This window comes from Ambystoma mexicanum, chromosome 9, assembly GCF_040938575.1.
Source record: "Ambystoma mexicanum isolate Mex_15411 chromosome 9, UKY_AmexF1_1, whole genome shotgun sequence".
Classification (NCBI taxonomy): Eukaryota; Metazoa; Chordata; class Amphibia; order Caudata; family Ambystomatidae; genus Ambystoma; species Ambystoma mexicanum.
Window position 1 is genome coordinate 269,469,280 of NC_090931.1, and position 18,873 is coordinate 269,488,152.

The 18,873-nt window shown below is 45.8% G+C and overlaps 1 protein-coding gene across 1 annotated transcript in view; it reads right to left on the minus strand.

Annotated features, from left to right (window-relative positions):
* The window catches only part of KSR1 (kinase suppressor of ras 1), a 736,034-nt gene that overhangs the window by 455,417 nt on the left and 261,744 nt on the right, over nt 1-18,873 (minus strand). The window lies entirely within an intron of this gene.

An 18,873-nucleotide genomic window follows, 5' to 3' on the forward strand; every position in this document is an offset into this window, starting at 1 on the left:
AATTCATCCACCGAGCATGGCTCATAAGGCCTCGGAAGTAGAAGGCGCTGAACTGGGTCAGTAACGCCTTGGTTAGTGTATCATGGAGTTGCTTCCCTATCATGAATTGCTGTGATGGGAGGCTGCGAGAATACTCGCCACCCAGAATGTTATACACATTTTATGTTTTAGTTCAAAGGAATTTTGTAATGATGAATTGTATGTCCTTTTTGTTCTCCAGCCATCAGCCTATAATGGGTTATAATGTATAAAATAATGTACATCTTGTTATTATTGCTCGTTGTATTTTTCTCTGTGTCTTTATGGGCTAGTGCCGAATAAAAGCAAATGATGACAATACTCAATCTAGCCAGACAGTCTTAATTGCCTTGTGTATGGACTTTCCATGCCCTAGAACACGCATGACACGATAGCATTGCCCGGAGACCATGTACCATGCGACGTATGGGATGGGATGGGAATAGTTTCTTACCTGTAACTCCATTTCTCCAGCATTGGTAGCTTTCATGGATTCACATGCTTAGTATATTCCCCGTCGTCAGATTGGGACCCCTCGATACACATATAGCCTTTTCCTATAGGAAAACTTGTGACACTTTTGTGTCCCATCTACGTCCTTTTGGGGCCCGCATACGCATGCCCCGCAGGACGTCGCGGTATAAGAGCCCCGCGGCTCCCTTCAGATTTCGGCCCCTCCAAAGTAGGATTGGTCAAACCTATCAAGCATATACATTGCATTTCGGGGAGGCTGGCGGGCACATGTGAATCCATGAAAGATACCAATGCTGGAGAAATGGAGTTGCAGGTAAGAAACTATTCCCTTCTCCAGCATTGGATCTTTCATGGATTCACATGCTTAGAATAGATTGTATAGCAGTAAACCTGAAGAAGGCGGTGAGAATGCAATGCAATATACACTCACAAAAATACACAATGCATAGGTACACAAGAAATAAGTTTACCCATATATCTGTACCTCCATAAAGCATACGGTCGCCAACAGGTAGAAAAACTCTCCACAGTGTAGAGCTTACCTTATTGAAACAGATGGCGCAGGACTGCTCTTCCCATCTGCACCTCGTCCGCATGCTGCCTCGCAAGGCAGTAGTGGCGGGTAAACGTGTGGGGCACCGACCATGCTGCAGCCTGGCATATGTCCGTTAGCGGAATTCCTGCCCATAATGCTGCTGAAGAGGACGCTGATCTTATAGAATGGGCTCTAGGATGCCCTTGCAGCGGCCTTCCGGCCTTGGAGTGGCAAAACGCAATCGTCGACGAGACCCATCGAGCCAGTCCTTGCTTAGAAATTACATTTCCTCTCGTCGACGGACCATACGCGACGAACAGTTGTCGAGTAGACCTGAGTTCTTGTGTACGATGCAGGTAACATTTTAGGGCCCTCTTAACATCCAAGGTATGAAGAGCTTTTTCCGCTGCCGATGAAGGGGTCGCGAAGAAAGTAGGGAGGACAATTGACGAGAATTTGTGATACACTGTAGGAACTTTCGGAACGAAAGTAGGATTAGTTGCCAGAACCACCTTGTCTTTAAAGAATCTTAGGTATGGAGGGTCTACGACCAACGCTTGCAGTTCCGAGATTCTCCTAGCTGACGTGATAGCAATTAAGAACGCCAACTTCCACTATATGAATTTCATGTCCGAAGTGGCCATAGGCTCAAAGGGTGGTTTCATTAAGCCTGCCAGAACTACGTTGAGACTCCATGTTGGTGGAAAACATTTTACTGAGGGAAAAGTTTGAAATAAACCCCTCATGAAGTGTTTCACTAATCTGTCGCTGAATAAAGGAGACGACTGTCTCTTCCTTGTGAACCTAGAGATGGCCGCCAGGTGCACCTTTATTGATGTGAAAGATAAACCCCCCTCTGCCAAGTGAAGCAGATAAGGCAGAACTTGCTCCGGAGTCACCTTTAACGGGTGTAGACCTTGTTGTCCTCGACACCACTCACAGAACCTTCGCCACTTATAGGTGTAAGATTTGTTGGTAGAAGGGGCCCGAGCCGCTTGCAGAATTTTCTGGCAATCCTCCGAAACGTCTAAGGTACCAAATTCCGAAAAGTCAGGAGCCAGGCTGTGAGGTTGAGACTGTCCGGGTCGTGATGCCACACCGTACCTTTGTCCCGGGACAGTAGGTTTGGCCCGCCTTTTCTGCACTTGGCCTGCTTTTACTCGACTCTCAACTCGTGGTCGATCTATGGTGATCGCCCGAGGAGGATTTCGGCCTTTCCTTGTCATGCTTTTTTGACAAAGATGATGATTTTCTCATCGAAGATTCTCTAGCTGAATGACTCCGAGATGACTCTTTCTCCGCCGGTCGAGATTTCTTGGCCGGTGGTTCCGACGATACAGCGCGGTGTTATGTTTTTGCCGATTGTGTGGAGCCTACCTCCGAAGGGGGGTATGCCCCCGCTCCATCATTCAACCATGCCACCAGCCATCGATTTTCGGTCTTTGAGGGTCTTTTGAGAAAACCCTTTGCATATGTCACAGTTATCAGCCGAATGATGAGGGTGGAGACAGTATATACAATCCATATGTCCATCCCCCTCGTAAACTTTTTTCAAGCCACACGTCACGCACGGACGGACGGAACAGCGCCTTTCCGGACATGAAGGAAAAATTCACCTAACTCCAACTCCAAGTACACAACCTTGTACAAAATAGTAAGACGACGCAAGGAGCTCCCACTACTTTGGAGACGGTTGAAATCTGAAGGGAGCCGCGGTGCGGGGCTCTTATACCGCAACGTCCTACGGGGCATGCGTATGCGTGCCCCAAAAGGACGTAGATAGGACACAAAAGTGTCAGAAGTTTTCCTATAGGAAAAGGCTATATATGTGTACCGAGCGGTCCCAATCTGACGACAGGGAATATTCTATGCATGTGAATCCATGAAAGATCCAATGCTGGAGAATGATGATGATCTTTCTAGGGTAACCCTGTTAAAAAAAGAGTCTCGGGAGGGTAGCTCAGGGGCAACGTGCTCACCTTGGAAGCAAGATGACACGGTACACCACAGGTTTGATCCCGGGGAACGCGCTTAGAAACCTCTGGGTATTAAGGACATTATAAATAACTTGTCATATCATAGCTGTGAAGGTCATCTCCATTGTAAAAGGCTGATGCCACTATGATGAGAAGTCAAGCTGCGATCTTCTGGGAAACTTCAGAATAAATGCATTGAAGGGTGCAAAATGTTGCTGTGTATGTGTGACATCACTGGCGGGCAACATTCTCATGTTATGTTTGGCCGGCAAAGTTCATAAAACCTTTTGCTGCATACCTGATTTACAAGGAGTAGCAGAGAAGTTAGTTATTGACAGGATGTGCCTGCCCTCCCCCACCTAACCCCGTCCCCTTTAACGCAAAATAAACACGTTATGGAGTCCAACATCTTCCTCTTTCTCGTTTCTCTACACAAGCCATTGAAAAATCCCCAACTATTGAGGGCAACGCTCAGCGTCCTTCTTTGGCCAAACCGATTCTTTCAGGCGAGTGGTTGCTTTCAAACAATTGATTGTCTCATTTGCCTCCATGAGATTGTGCATTCCAAAAGTGGATATTGATTAAATTAAGCATCCCGATGGTTTTAGTTAAATCTAACAAAATCGGACCGTATGTCATCTAGAGTCCGAACAGATGCCACACAATGTCACAGAGGTCCTTGCAACCATACAGCCGTTTCCTTCTTTCATGTGATGCCGCCCCATAGCATAGTCCTGCCGTGTCTCGCCCCGGCATTATATATGTGCCAATCACTATATATATATGTATAATAGATCAACCTTTGTAGAATTTGCAGGGGGCAGAAACAGGACACAGAATATTGATGGTCCTACACACTTCAAGAAGGGTCCTGTGTTCTTTGAAAGGGAAAACATTTTGACAACTGATGTGGAGAACCGCTGCCAGCACAATTCTACTTTCTCTTCGACTATAGCGAGATTGGGTATTTTATTTTGGCAATTAAAAATCTCATCTTCATGAAGAATAACTGAAATGGAATCAATTAAAACCCTCATAACAAACAGCAACAAACAGGAATGTTCCCAGAAGGTCATTGGAGCTCGTTCCAGAGTTTTCCATCGTCTACCTCTAAAAGTGTGCCAGAACCTAGATCAAAACATGTGTGCAATCCCTGTAAAATGCATTGTGTATGGTAATCACCAAATCCTCTACCACAAACAAAAATGGATCACATCAACGCATTAGTAGGCACAGGATCCTACTAAAGTTATTAGCAAAGCATCTCTCAGTTCATTCATAAACCAGTGTCTTTATTCATTTATAAGCCGCCAATGTGTGTTTCAAGAACTTGGATCTTCTGGACTTAGTAATCAGTGATGTAAGTGTGGGTGATTTGGCACATATCAATATTAAAATTCAATATTTAATAAATTCATTGTTTCTTCTTTCTTTGATAGTTTATATCAAGGTTCTGACGCAAAAGAAACTGGGAAATATAGGAAGAAATAAAATAAACACATCACTCGACAAAGTTCTAATTCACAATTAATTTGATTAAATAAAGACAAGTTTACTGTATGATCAATGTGCATCATCTTAAACTAAATTCCTGCAAGCATATCATAACTACCAATAGAATGTGTTTTCTAAACGTATGCATATCTGTACATGCTTTCAATCATCACTGGTTGGTCCACACCCAACAAGTTTCCATAAAACAGCTGGAACCATTTTCATCAATTTATATGAAATTAGCTGTTCCCCATCGGAAATGACATTGTGGTGCACCATATCCCTTAACCGTAGGAGTTTAACAATATACTATTCCTGATTAATAATCTTGCTAATTTCTCAAAGTTACACACCCTTTGTATTGATCAGATTATTCCTGGTGCACTAGATTCTCAGCGGTATTCACTTTGCTGCAGGTGCCAATACGATATATTTTCTTCTTGTTGTGGAGTTGCTCTGATTTATCAAATAATATGCTAATAATATTAATATAATCCCAATCACTGATAATTCAATTAGGACTAGATCTAGTTGTCTGCTGTATGAAAAATGCTTTATAATTCTCACATCAACACTCCATTTCCTTCAATGTATGGTAAAGTTTTGTTTCCAAAAGATGCAAATGCTTGCTTCCAGTAAATTATCTTCATGGGTTCCTAAATGCCATTACAATTCCTGCCAAAATAAGAAATTGTCTTTGACCCACCTTAGTCGACAACTATAATCGCAGAACAGAAATTACTCTAGGACCAAAGCAACCTGTACCTAAAACCCGCTCCTACCAGCATAACTGTAGTGGGATTCAATAATGGAAATCATTTCAAACCCTAATAGCAAACTCTGACCACTAAAAGCCACCAGGAATGGGCGGCAAATAAACGATTCCAAAAACTGTGATAATGTATCTTAAACCATCTTCATTACTGGACCTGAGCATTTACTGAAAAAGGAGCATATTTGGAGCTCGTTCCAGAGACTTCTAACTACTACCTCTAAAAGAGCGCCAGGTTGGAGAGCAAATGTGTGTATTCCCAGTATTAATAATATTTGTAACTATATATATATATATATGTTTGCACAAGAGAGGGAGGGGTAACCTAGAACTCGCAGTTCTGTTCTCTCTAAAGTACTCCCCTATTTTGCAAGTAAGGCCCACCGTGAACAAAAAAGAAGGGGCTGACCTCTGTATAAACAATGAAAATAGCCACCATGAAACGAAAAACAAAGGGACTACACATAGTCCCTTCTCCCTTTCCATAGTGGCCATGAAAAATATAGAAAAAAGGTAAACAATGAAAATGTCTGCCATGTAAAGGAGGGAATGGACTACATGAAGTACCTTCTCCCTTTCCATGGTGGCCAGTCGGAGAAATGGAAGGAACTTCGCAGGACGTGGCACGTATCGGGAGCAGACAAGTCTGTGGGGCGGGTAACGGCACAGCTAGGGCCAATCAGATTGATTGTTACAATCTGATTGACCCTTGCCAGGAACTAATAGAAAGTATGTTTCATATGTTGAGTAATCAGGGAAATTGTGGGCTGCTGCTCCTACTGGCTGCCTGATCAGCTCATTGGGTCCTGTGGCCTCCAAGTTCAGTGAAGTGACACAATATAAATCCTAGGTGGTGGTAGCCCTTCCCCACCCCCCATTCTCTAGTGATCCTTCTCGTGGATATCTCATAATGTTGACCGTTTTAAAAAGCTGCACTAAACTATATAAAGTATTCAATGAAGATGGATTTTTGAATGCATGGGGCAGAATGGTCAAAGGCAGAAACGTTCAACTAAAAATATAGTTTTGCTGAGTTGTACATTTACTACGGTGAGCAGACGTCCCGGTTTTTCCAGGACTGTCCCAGTTTTTGCTGCTCTGACCCCCTTTCTCTAGTCCCGGTTTTTGATAGTCGGTCTTTATAGCTGACAGGCATGAGTGCACAATCTCACACAGAAGAAATGTTGCATTTTAACAACTTAAGATAGTATTAGTTTGCAATAAATTAATTATAACATATGTTTATTTTAACAGTAACACTTAAACTGCATTCTCCTCCAACCGCTACTGAAGTGTAGTGCCTTGACAGCCACTTTCAAGAGTTAGTCCTACTTTTATGCTAGTTGCCCTGTCCCGGTTTTTTACTTTTTAAATATGGTCACCCTAACATTTACTGCAGTGGTTTTGGGACTATCCAATAAACAGAATTGCTTTTCTGCATGAAGGCCTGATGTGGACTGTTTTCAAATTGATTAGGATAACTGTTATTTTACTGTTTTTAAAACTATATCTTGAGCCAAACAATTCTGGCCAGGAGGCTGTATTTCTACAGTGGGCGGGGTTAGCACCTCGAGGTGACGGCGAGGGCAGATGCACACCCATGCTTGCTGTCCAGGACAAGTAACATACCAAGCCATCAATCAAACGAGAGTTTCTGCAGAAAATGTTTCAAGCCGAACTGCAGAACTTGGACTGATAACTGCCTGCCAGATGGCCGCAATGTACTGTTCCGAAAGAGACGTTCTGCGGCGTCACCGGGGAAAGCTGTTGCGGTTTAAGCCTCAAGGCTGTCGCGAGAGAGAAGTGGGTCTGCAAGGCTGAGCTCGTTAAAAGCCAGGGCCGCAGCGCGCATGCCTCTTCGGGCGTGGCGTCATTTCGGTGCATTCTGACGCCCTGGCAAGGGAGCCAGCTTCGATGCTTGCAGGGCCAGCCTTCTGCCCTCCTGTGCTCCCGTCGCGTGCATCGGCCAGCAATTGCATTGCGCCTTTGAGGACCGCTACCATGACGTGAAACTGCAACGTCAACCTGTTTTTCCTCTTCCAAGCCTCAGTTAAGCAGCACGTGCAGTGCAGTTGCTCATTTTGCTCACTGTAGTCTCCTGTAAGGCAAATACTGGGCCGCGTGGGTCTGGCGCGGAATCCCTCGCCCAGCCAATGAAGCAGATCTACCAGAGGCTTCATATACGTTGAAACGTTGCCTTATATAGCGCCTTTCTACACGGTTTGCTGGCCACGGTGCACATAGCTAACGGAAACGTTGCTGAGTCCTGTAGGACACCACATGGATTGCACTTGGATGCAAGCATCAGTGCTCCGTTGTGCGGTTCATACTGTCTTAATGGACTTCAATAGGACTGATGCAAAGGCGAATGTACCACCCATCTCCACGAAGAGATGTTTTGGTCAAGGGCGTCACCTGCAGCAGAGAGGTCAAGCAGTACTAACACTATACCTTTTCGTGGGTAGATGTCCTGCTGTAACCTTCCCCTGCATATCCGACAGGCCGTCCTGGAGTTCCTCAGCCTATGTCCCCAAACGCATCAAACTGCGGCTTATTGTCGCCCTTTGAAAAGACCATTGGTGCAGACGTCGATGGTTTGCTCCCTGTCGCTAAGAATGTCAATGTCTAGAAGAACGGACTACGGCACAAGGTGCCGACAGCGCTCGGCTGCACAGGCTCAATCTAGATACACCGATCCATTATCCATTTATTGCAACAAGGGACGAAGCCCTTGTGCGTTAAACATAATCCCCAAAAATGATGTTGCCATTGATTAGCGTTCAGGTGCACTTCCAAGAGGCGCTTCATGCATAAGACAATCCAAGCAACACAGGCCTGAGGGAGCCAGAGTGCACATGCATCATTCGTTAAAGGTTCATTTTCATACCACCAAGAGTATCGCACAGAAGTCCCATTTTACTAAAAACAAGCAATCTCTATGTTATGAAGCTTTTAAACAGCGCCAATTACCACAGAAGTAACTGTACGGCAGGGGCACTTGTCCGAGAAACTGGTGCATCATGCCCCCGCCCGGGGTAACCACACCATTGTCTATGGAGAAAGAAGAAAGGAAAAAGGGGCAAAAGTGAGGGAGAGAATAGGAAAAGGCTGCATGAAACTTAAAGTGGGAAGATACAATGGGAAGGGGGTGAGTTAAGAAAGGGTGATCATGAAAAGACCCTTCAAGACCGAATTCCTACCCGTCACCAACACCGAACACCCAGACATACAGACCTGGCTATCAACCATGAACCCTGAAGACTTCAGACCTAAGCTCACCTCCTGCCAAGTACCTCGGGTTCCACATCGACAAACACCTCTCCTTCAAGACACGCATAACTAAGAAAACAGAGAGCTTGGTATCGTCTCTCCCTCCTGCGCAAAGTCAAGCCCTGCCTCACTGGACACTGCTTTAAATCGAATTGCTCAATCACTGGTCCTATCCCACCTGGTTGGGGGTAACACCCTCCCCGAAGGCCTCCTATCATCCTCCCTTGTGCCCCTGAAAAGTGTCCTACACGTGGCTGCATGCCTCAAAGGTCTACGCAGATATGACCACATCTCCTGGGCCCTCATCAACCTTCCCTGGCTCCCACTGAATGCACTACCTACCTTGCGGAGAAAGACAGCATCTCTGATGGGCAGCGCATGAAAAGGAAAGGACCAGAAAACAAGCCTTCTTTGCCTACATCCCAAGACTATGGGCCTCATTACGAGGCTGCCGCCGGTATTCATTTTTTTCCGGCGGCCAGAAATGGGCAATTACTGGGTCATTCCGACCTTGCCGGACCCGGTAATTGCCTTTTTCTGGACGCCGGAAAAAATTCTTCCCCATTCTTATTTGAGCCCCATAGGGCTGAATGACAATGGGCAAGGTGGTAGCACCGGTACCATTAATAACGGCACCGGTGCTACAGTTCTGTTCTGTTTGTGGGTGCTAGTACAGCAACCAGGTTAGTCCTGGTGGCTGCAAAGGCTCCCACGAGCAGAACTCTTAGTACAGCGGTACGGTAGCAACGGTGCAGTTAGCGCTACCGGCACCGTTGTTGCCTTACCGCCATACTTGTAATGAGGCCCTATGGAACCTCCTCCCCGTCACCATCAGTCTCGCCCCCACGCTCCAACAATTCAGAAAATAACTCAAGACCCACCTCCTTAAGGAGTCTCTGCTCCTCAACATCCAGACCATCACGTCCCCCTTTGCGCCACCCATCTCGCTAGACACAGTTCACTCCGCTCCTCCCCGTTACCCTGTACCCATCCTCCTCTGTGCGCCTCTGTATCCTACCCCTGCTGTATATCTGTTCTGTTAACTCTAAAAGAGCTCCATTATGCATCTGTAGTGTTGTATACCTCTGTAAAGCACTGCGTTCTGTATCTGTATTGGTTTATAACTCTGTAAAGCGCTCTGTTGCTTCTGGAAGCCAGGTACACACTCATTAAATACAATAATAATAATAATAATAATAATAATGAAGAGGGAATGTAAGAAGTGTGTCAACAAGGAGTTTTCCAGTGATGGCTGTTCTTAGTACCGTAGAAGGAAGTACTAAAATGAGTGGAAGCATGGCTGTGTCATGGGCAAGAGATGTGCTTGGAAAGACCTTGAAGTGTGTAGGCCAACATGGTCTTGTAGAGTATTTAGGCACCCCCTGCAAAGCCCAGAGGTGTCATCTGGAATGGCCGGATAGCAACAGCGGCAGAACCAAGGGATGGCTTTATAATGAAGGTGAATGTGGGGGAAGCACAGTGGGGGAGAGGAAATAGGGACCAGGAAGTGAAAGCTGCAAGAGCTGCATCTGCATGGCCTGTCCAGGAGGGCAAATTCACTTACGAGAGTTGTGCAGTATGTGGGAGGAGTATAAAGCACTGTCTGTGCTGTTCATGTGCTGTCCGTTGCCATCTTTGGTGATGTAATGATGCATGGCCCATTTAAATTGTACTACATGAGGGATGCAGAGAAGTTCACTGGGAGAGAAATTAATTTAGTGCTACGGTTGTAAAGTAAATGGCAGACTAGTTAAGTCAAAGTAAATATGCACTGTAGGCCGACCCTCTAGCCAGGCAGCTGTCCAATATAAGGGAGGTATACTGAAAAAGTCTGGCACACTTGTGTGAAATGTCCCATTGATGCCAGAATTCCTTTGGTTCATGGGGGGGCAATGTGAGAAACCTGATGGTATTCTTCCACCTACTCCTCCGGGATCCTCCATTCAGGTGGCCAGGGAAGGGCCATTGCTTATGTATCCCAATCCTGGGGGGTGGACAAGTGAGGGAAGATCACCTGAGTGGAGGGCCATGGGTGATTGGGAGGAGAATACCCAAGAGTGAGACATGGTATTTCCCCCTTTCCCAATGATACACCAACCCACTCTCCCTCTGTCTTAATGGGGTATTTCCAATCACACCCCATCTCCCCCTCCCCATTTCCAATAAATACTGGGGCGAGGAAGAGGCGATTGAGAGCAAGCAGGATTACCCATCGAAACAACATGGGGATACAAAGTGAGGCTTACCATCCAACACCTTTGAATTGAATTGTCCCACTAATAGAATCAGGCAAGGTAAGGCACATTTCACCACCTGTGCACACCTGACTCCAATTGACTCACCTGCAGTAAAAAAAAAAAAAAAAGGGGGTGATTCTGCCAGAATCGGAGAACGAGCTGGGGATATTGACTGGACCAGAGGAGCCAAGGAGAAGGGAGCTGCAGGAAGAGAAGCTTGGAGGATCTGGAGGGGAATGGTGTCGAGACGCTGGTCGGGTGTTCATGAGGGGCTGCAGTGTGGCTAGGGCGCCGTGTCTCCAGGGAACCGTAGTGAGGCAGCCTGTACCCTGCTGGCAGTGTGCAGTGAAATGCTTGTTTCCCTTGGGATGTGTGCCAGTCCCAAGGGTGACTAAGGGGCAGGTTGTTAGACCCTGACCTCAAACCAAACCCCTTTGAGCTGCTCGTCCGCGCCACGCTACTGTTGGTGAGTCTCATGAGACAGAGAGAATCTCAGTAGCGTGCGGGTGGCTAGAGCGGGAGCAAGAGCATTGTTGAGAGAAGAGCCCGGTGAGTGAAAGCAAGAGAAAGCTGGAAAGAGATGAAAGAAAGCAGAGCGAAGCAAGCGAAAGTTGGAAAGCAGTCAAAGAAAGCAAAGCGGAATGTCAGAAAAGGTGCGCTAGAGGCGCTGAAGTAATGAAAGACAGCAAAGCGTGCTGGAGGCGTGGAAACAACCAAGAGTGGGTGTGAGAGAGACTGGAAAGTAAGGAGAAGGGTGCAAGGAACCCGAAAGTGAGAAAGTGGGTGTAAGCGACCTGAAAGAAATACACAGTGTGCAAGAGGCACGTAAATAGGCAAATTAAGGTGCAAGGGAGCATTGTAAAAACTGAAGATGTAAGAGAGCACAGTGAAAAGTAAGGAGAAGTGTGAAAAGGGCACAGAAAGGTGAAAAGAAGGTGCAAGTGTGCACGACAGATAAAGGTGTGCGGGAAGCACAGTAAAGTGGAAAAGGACCGAGTGAAAGAGGAACAGAAAAGGAAAAGGTGCTAGAGAATATGGAGAGGGGTTACAGGTGAGAGTGGTCACGCCTAGGAGGAGCAAAGACGCGGATTCTCGAAAGTCTCCGATACTACCCCCACGAAAGAGCTGTACATTGAACAGTGCACCCTGAAATTAGGAACTTTTTTGTTTGTTGAACTTCATAAAAAGGGTCCCAGGCTTGGGGAAGGGTACCCCAAGAGGCCCACTAAAGACATTGCTGAACTTGTCAAAGGAGGCCTAGACTTGGGTAAGGGAGCCCTGAGAGGCTTAACAGAAACTGCGTCTTTTTTTTGTTTGGAACTGCAAGGATCAAAGCTTGGGTAAGGGAACATCAGGAGGTCCAGGGACATTGTGAACTCTATTGACTTACGACAACAGCCCTGGTTGGAAGGTTCCAACGGCAACCCTTTTAACTTTAACTATTTGGAACTGGAAGAACTACACCTAATGGTAAGACTACCTGAAACCAGCTGTGGTTTACATTTGCTTTCTTTTTTGTTGAGTCTCCATTTTCCCTTTAAGAAAATCCCCTAACACATTTGGTTTAAGAGTGAGGGCAAGCATAGGTCTGGACACAGGCGAACTTTGATTTTGGACTGTTGGACATCGACGGTCCTTAGAAGCATCAGGTGAGGGAATAATCCCCTTAGAGTTAGGGCCAGGTAGGCATTGCACCAACTCCACAAAGTTTGATGATAACGGTTTTCAAATGGTTGCTTTTGAGTCTGTGTCTCTCTTGATACCATACCTGCCTCACAACAAGCTTTGAGGCCTTACACGCAACACCTGGATTAAACCAACTCTTTTGCACACAGGAACAGGCAAGCGACACCTCCTCTCCTTGTTCAACCCTACCACGAATAGCCATGAATGGCAGGGCTCTATAGAAAAGAAAGCTGGGAGGAATTCTGGGAACTGCAAATGAGTGTTGGTCTTAAACTGTGGTTTCTCTGGGAACAATGCAATGGACTGGGGTATCTAAAGGTTCTAGAGGCCTGTGCAGAACTTTACAGGGATGGGGTAATAGAGGTGTGGAAGACTGGATTCCTCTTGGGCTGAGGCTGGGCCCTTCTGGAAGTTAATCTGCAGAATCCAGCCATGACTATCTTTCTCAAGGGGCAGAAAAGAGGCAGAGACAATTCGAACATGAGAGGCATGCCTAAAGAAAATGTTGGTGCAGGTGAACCTCAAAATGCATTGCCCTGATTAAGTGCATTGTGCCTGAAACACGTTTAAGACAAGGACAGGATAGAAATTACACTATATATCTGCGATTACATGTAAGGCACTGGACTTTCAATAAACATGTATTGCAATAATGGATTAGTTTATCTATGTTCAATTCAAACACCATTATACATGAATCTAGAAGGATTTCTGAAATAGTTCTGGTAAAACATGGCCAAGATACCCAGTTTATGAACCAGTGGTCCGATCAACTATCGCTTCTTACATTCTGCAGGTGTCACAAAGTGAACTCACGCTCATCCACAAGAACCTGGGCATGATATCATCAGTTACTTGAAGAAAACAATATCAGGAGAGAATCTTAAGAACACAGAAAAGTTTCCCAGTCCTTTTTGAAGGAGCAAACGAATATGGGCTTTATCTCCCAGAATCCCCCTCTCCCACAAAGAAACCCCAGAGCTGAACTGGAAAACACAACCATAGATCCATGGGGAAGGAAGATTATGGGGAAACCTTAATAAATCAACAGAAACATCTTTCCCATCTAAAAGAGAAGAGTTACGGGAGAGCGGCACCTCTTTCCCATGCAGCATCAGGTGCGACAGGGAAAAGTAATTCTTCCCTGTGCAACAATCAAAGGTAAAGGCAGGGGCTAAGAAAAAAGCAGAGAGAAAAACAGCTGCAGTTCTGAATAAAGAGTGGAGAGAGAAAAGGAAAAACCCTGTCTAAAGAACTAAACTAAAGAACTAGCCATGCAGAAGGCGGGGAAAGAAGGGCGATGCCCTGGCCAAGCAAGCAAAAGGATGAGAAAGTGTGCCAGTCCTTAATACCTGAAGACTATTTGGAGAAGAGGCCTGGGCACAAACCCCAGGAAAAGACAAGCCAGAAGAGAGCAAGACCCTAACACTGCAAATACTGTCATGGGGACAATAAAACACAGACAAACTAACAGCCATCCTGATATTGCAAATAGACCACCTTACACTAGTGTTCTATGTATGTGTAATTTGAAAAGACCTATTACAGAGGACTTAACCAATCTGGTCTATGATGTATTGGGAGGGCTGTGGTAACGGCTACAATAAGAGGGCATTTAATCTCGGGACAAGTTTGCTTGATGATCTAATTCACAGATACAGGTCCCAGGTCAAATGCCAGGTGGGGAACGAGTAATTTGATTTGATTTAATAAAAATAAATAAAGACTACTACTCTTAGGATTGGTACTTGGTATAACTCTGTTTTTCTGGTTGCAAAAAAGAAACCAGCATCTCTCCTGCCTTTGCAATGCATGTAAAAACAGACTGACATTTCCGTAAGAGAATGACTGCACTTTGATTCCCTGTAAAGAAAAGAGAAAATAATGTGTAAACTGTAAGCAAGGTTTTATACTGGTGATTTTGGGTCTATTGGTGGAGGGGTGATTTCATTTTGGACTGCTTGAGAAGAGAGTGGGGCTTAAGGGAGACAGCAGGATAGACCCCTGGGGGTGAAAATGAGCAGGGATTCTGGACCCTGCGGTGAGCAAGCTGACAAATGGCTTCTTGCCCCAAAGGGCAGAATCCTCAGCGGGCCACTGAGCATGGTAGAGTGAGCCTTCAGGCATCTCTCAGCCTGCCAACCACCATGCTAAGCAAAGCAAAATGGGTGACTGAGGCCTCAATTTCAAGTAGCCCTTTCTCTGAACCAAAAGATGTTGCCTCCCAGAATGCTTTGCTGTAGATTATGGGAAATGGCTGGAGCTTATAGACCGCCCCCGCCCCTTCAGCTGCAAGCTCGCAGATGCTCATTTTGCTGCACATGGGATACAATGTACCAAAGAGAGAGAGCAAGAGAAAGAGGGGTTTTGACTGGGGCTACGTGAGCTAGTCCCTCTCTATGCAAGATGCCAGGAGTGGGAGTGAAGGCATACAGGGTTTGCCTTCTAAGACCTACTACCCTGTTCTCCCGACTAACCGTCTCCCATACAGACGGCCACCACAGGCCTAGCTGTTAGCACATCTACACTTACTGAGGCACAAGTAAGCTCTTTTGCCCTGTCGCACGCTCCCAGATCACAGCCAACATACCCAAATCAATATAGTCCATCAGATCTTGGGCTTTTCCCAATGGATAACATAAGTCTACGTTTCTAAGCCAAACACATAGAAAGCAGATTGCCACACAGGAACCGGGTACTTCCGATAGACACCCATCAACACCATAGGTTTCGCATCTGCCTTTCCCACTGTCGCACTATGTGATGGTGAAGAAGTGGCCGCCACCCGAGATAATGTGCAAAGGGAGGGTATGGAACAGAACAGCAGGGAGGGGTGTAAGCCAACTGAACAAACAATGCTACCCTTGAGTGAAGCAAGTGAAATAAAAACCATACGGACTACATATCCCAGAATGCCCCACCAAATACGGTATCAGTATAAAAGCCAGAATAGGGGAAAGGAAAATAAGCAAGGAAGACGGGAAAACACGCTTCCATATTCAGGCAGACCCCCACAGTCAGTGACTAAAACCAAGGCTAACACCTCGAGGGCAGAGAGGGGGGAATTAGCAGCAGGTGTGGGGAAACCGTTGCTGGGAACACCCGGTGGTAATCACTAGGGAGGAGGGGCACCTGGGTTAAAAGCATCACCAAAGCACTCAGAGGGGGGTCTTGTTTTGCAGGTGTGGAAGGAGGCTGACGGAGCTGCCCCGGAGTGGAGCGAGACCAGTCCCGAGTACCAGTGGGCGTACTAGGGCGGAGAGAAAACTGCGGGAGAACGTCCTACCAGACCGGTGGTCAAAGTCGGCTGCGCAGCGGAGGAAGGGCCTGAAGGGAAAGGAGCCTTAAGCAGCGTGAGGACGGACACGGGGAGGTGTCTGTTTGTCTTATGTTTCTTCGATTTCTGGGGCCAGGCGGACCAGTGGGCTGGGTCTCGGAAAGCCTACAGCCGCAAGCCTGGTGAAAGCACTGAAGGAAGTGCGGGACATTTATTTAAAAGAAACGGCCTTGTGAAGACCACGCTTGAGCCGATACGAACTGTAAAGCTGCATTTACTTGGAGAGGAAGTCCCGTATTTTTGGTTTTGCTTACAATAACATGAAGACTGGTGAGCCGTGTAATAAAACCGCTGTTGAACACTTTATTGTCTCTGGCTCACTACTTAACACACTAATAAACTCCACTCCCCTTTTTTCTTACAGAACCAAGCTTAGCGAGGACACCAACAGTGTCGGGCGGCCGCTATGCCAGATACCACACATTGCATATGCAATGTACAGGGATGCCAGTGCCCTGCTCCACAGGGTTAGATTTATGTTTGAAGAAAATTATGGAAACGGGATGCTTTTTTTTTTTACATTATGGTAGGTTATGTAACACAGGACTTAAAACATAGCTCACATTTACAGAACTTTGCAAATATGTCAGAATAGTGGAAGAGGCAGGGCCAGGCTCACTCAGATTTTTTTGTTCATATGGGGTTAGATGTTGGATTTTTTTAAAATTTAAAATATATATTGTGCTTACGAAATCGAACCTCAAACAATAATATTAGTAGAAATATAAAAAGTGGGCCGTAAAAAATGTTAATGGAAAGATATCGTTGAAAACTTAAAAATTCCTAGTAAAGGAACCAGCCGCCCCCAAAAACGAACAAAAATTACTCGAATGCCAAAAGAGAAACTTTAACCATTTGGAAAACTTTTTGGGAAGTTGGGGAAGTTAATTAAAAACCTTATTTTTAAAAAAAACCTGGTCAGTTTAGAGCACTGAAAATGTTATATCCATTTAACTTACTTCACATCTGAGTTTGGGAAAACCAGAAAGGGATGGAGAAATGGAAGTGGGAAAAGCATCAGGAAGGAAAATAAATCATAGTGGTGGGTGTGGTTGGTTTTGGAAGGGAAGAAGAATGTTTAAATGGTGGGTCCAGGGCCCTCCCGGGACATAAAATGGTCTCGGGCCCCAATGAAAAAGTGGCTCACAGTTGCAAATGGTTTTTGATCAAATGTGATGCAAATTGTGCATGTCATGGAATATTTATTCAGCAACACTGGTCAGAACTACTCCCTGCATGGCGAAGTAACTCATCAAACTGGCCCACATGGGCCAGAAAAGTGGCCCACTTTGACACAAAAAACTGGTCCACACTACCATTTTGCATTTCTGGTTTGCCCATGGTCCTATTGCCTTATAGGCCAGTCTGAGGCTGGTCCCATCATCTAATTCAAGACAGGGAGAAAGCAAAACGATGGAGCACGGTGTTGGAACGTGAGGGGTGCCTACACTAAAAAAGAAGCATCATACAAATGGGGTTTCGTTTTTTCATCAGAAAATAGTTGTTGACAAAAAGGTCATAACAAAATCCCCCAAACCGAAGTACATGCATGTGTCTGACTAAGATATTTATCTCCACAGCAACACCAAAAGGTGATGGCTGGAAGGTTTGGAACTAATCTCAACCACGGGCACAGCTCTGGGCAAGCCTCCAAACCATCGTTCTTCAGCCTGCCAAGACATTACAGAAGGGGGAAGGCCTCGTTTATCTCCCATCTAGTAGGAATGGGCTCCACACATGCCCACATGTGAAGAGATGTTCCTCCACCTCTCTCCAGCATTCACTAGGTGCTTCAAGAGGTTCCTGCGCGTTATGAGGAACACCTGAGAAGCATCCAGTGTAGATATCCTGGCCCCACCCTACCAGCTGCCGCACAGAGGGCAGAACTAAGCTCATGAGCCAAGCTAAAGGTCGAGCCTAAATGAAAGCCTGAAAAACAACTCAAGATTTGCAAGGATTGACCTTATATAGAAGGGATGCCTTCAGAATCCCCTGTAAAAGCAAGGTTTTATAGAGGAATTGCGAATTTAACTCAAAGCCCTGACCTGTGGATGAAGGAAATATCTTTGAGGAAAATTCATCCTCAATGTCTCACCAACATAGAAGCCTGGTAGCCCTTTGGCTTTAGTTAATACACATTTAATTGTCTCTGCAGCCAACAATCGCCCCAAACCACTTTGCTAAGAAGATAAAGAACTTACAGAAGGGGGTCCAGCACCCGAGTAAAATCCCTTTGCATCACTATGCCTTATATTTATCAGCTCCAAAAGTGGGTGCATCTGCACTAGACAACAAAGCTCAATTCTCATATGGTTTCAAAGGTATTAGTGTTGCCCCACAAGCAATGTTAACAATGACCATTTATAAAGCAGACACCACAAATGGATGGAATCTTGGCTCAGTCATGGCAGCAACACTTGTGGGCAATGACCTTTTTACGGATTTATGAATGAGGTTACCCAGTTTAGTGCCACCTTCATGCAGACAAGATCTATTCTAAAGCACCACCAGCCTTTGTTAGCCGGCCCCTTAGTTTGGCTTGTGATCTCCCCCAACCACGGACTTCTCCCACGCGAGGTGCACCGTGTTCAGCGCTGTGATCAGATGCAGCTGGGCACATTAACACAGTTCTTAAGTGGCCCAGAGCACGAGTGCATTCAAATGCACAGATGAAACGCAGACTAAATCCCATCTTGCTTTATTTTTTTTAATGTATCACGGTTGCCGTTTAAAAAGTCTTCCAGTCAAGATTAGGCACGTTCGCATTACTCAGCTGTGCTGCAATCATTGTGAGGGTAATTTGAGTGGACTACGTTTTAAAAACGCAGTTTCGCCTCTTGTTGGGAGTCCAGCAATCCTACAGCTGGGGGATGCACACCATGCCTGCCTGACCCTAAAATTGCGTCCACTCCAGGATGCCTCACACCAGCCTGAGACCCCACACCCCGATTCAAAACAGACCCCTTCCCCCTACACAGGGAAACTGATTGGATCAGATATATTAAAGAAACCCTGGTTGGTTGATATGGCAGAGAACCCAAGAAATAATACTTGGTACTTTAGTCCTTACATAC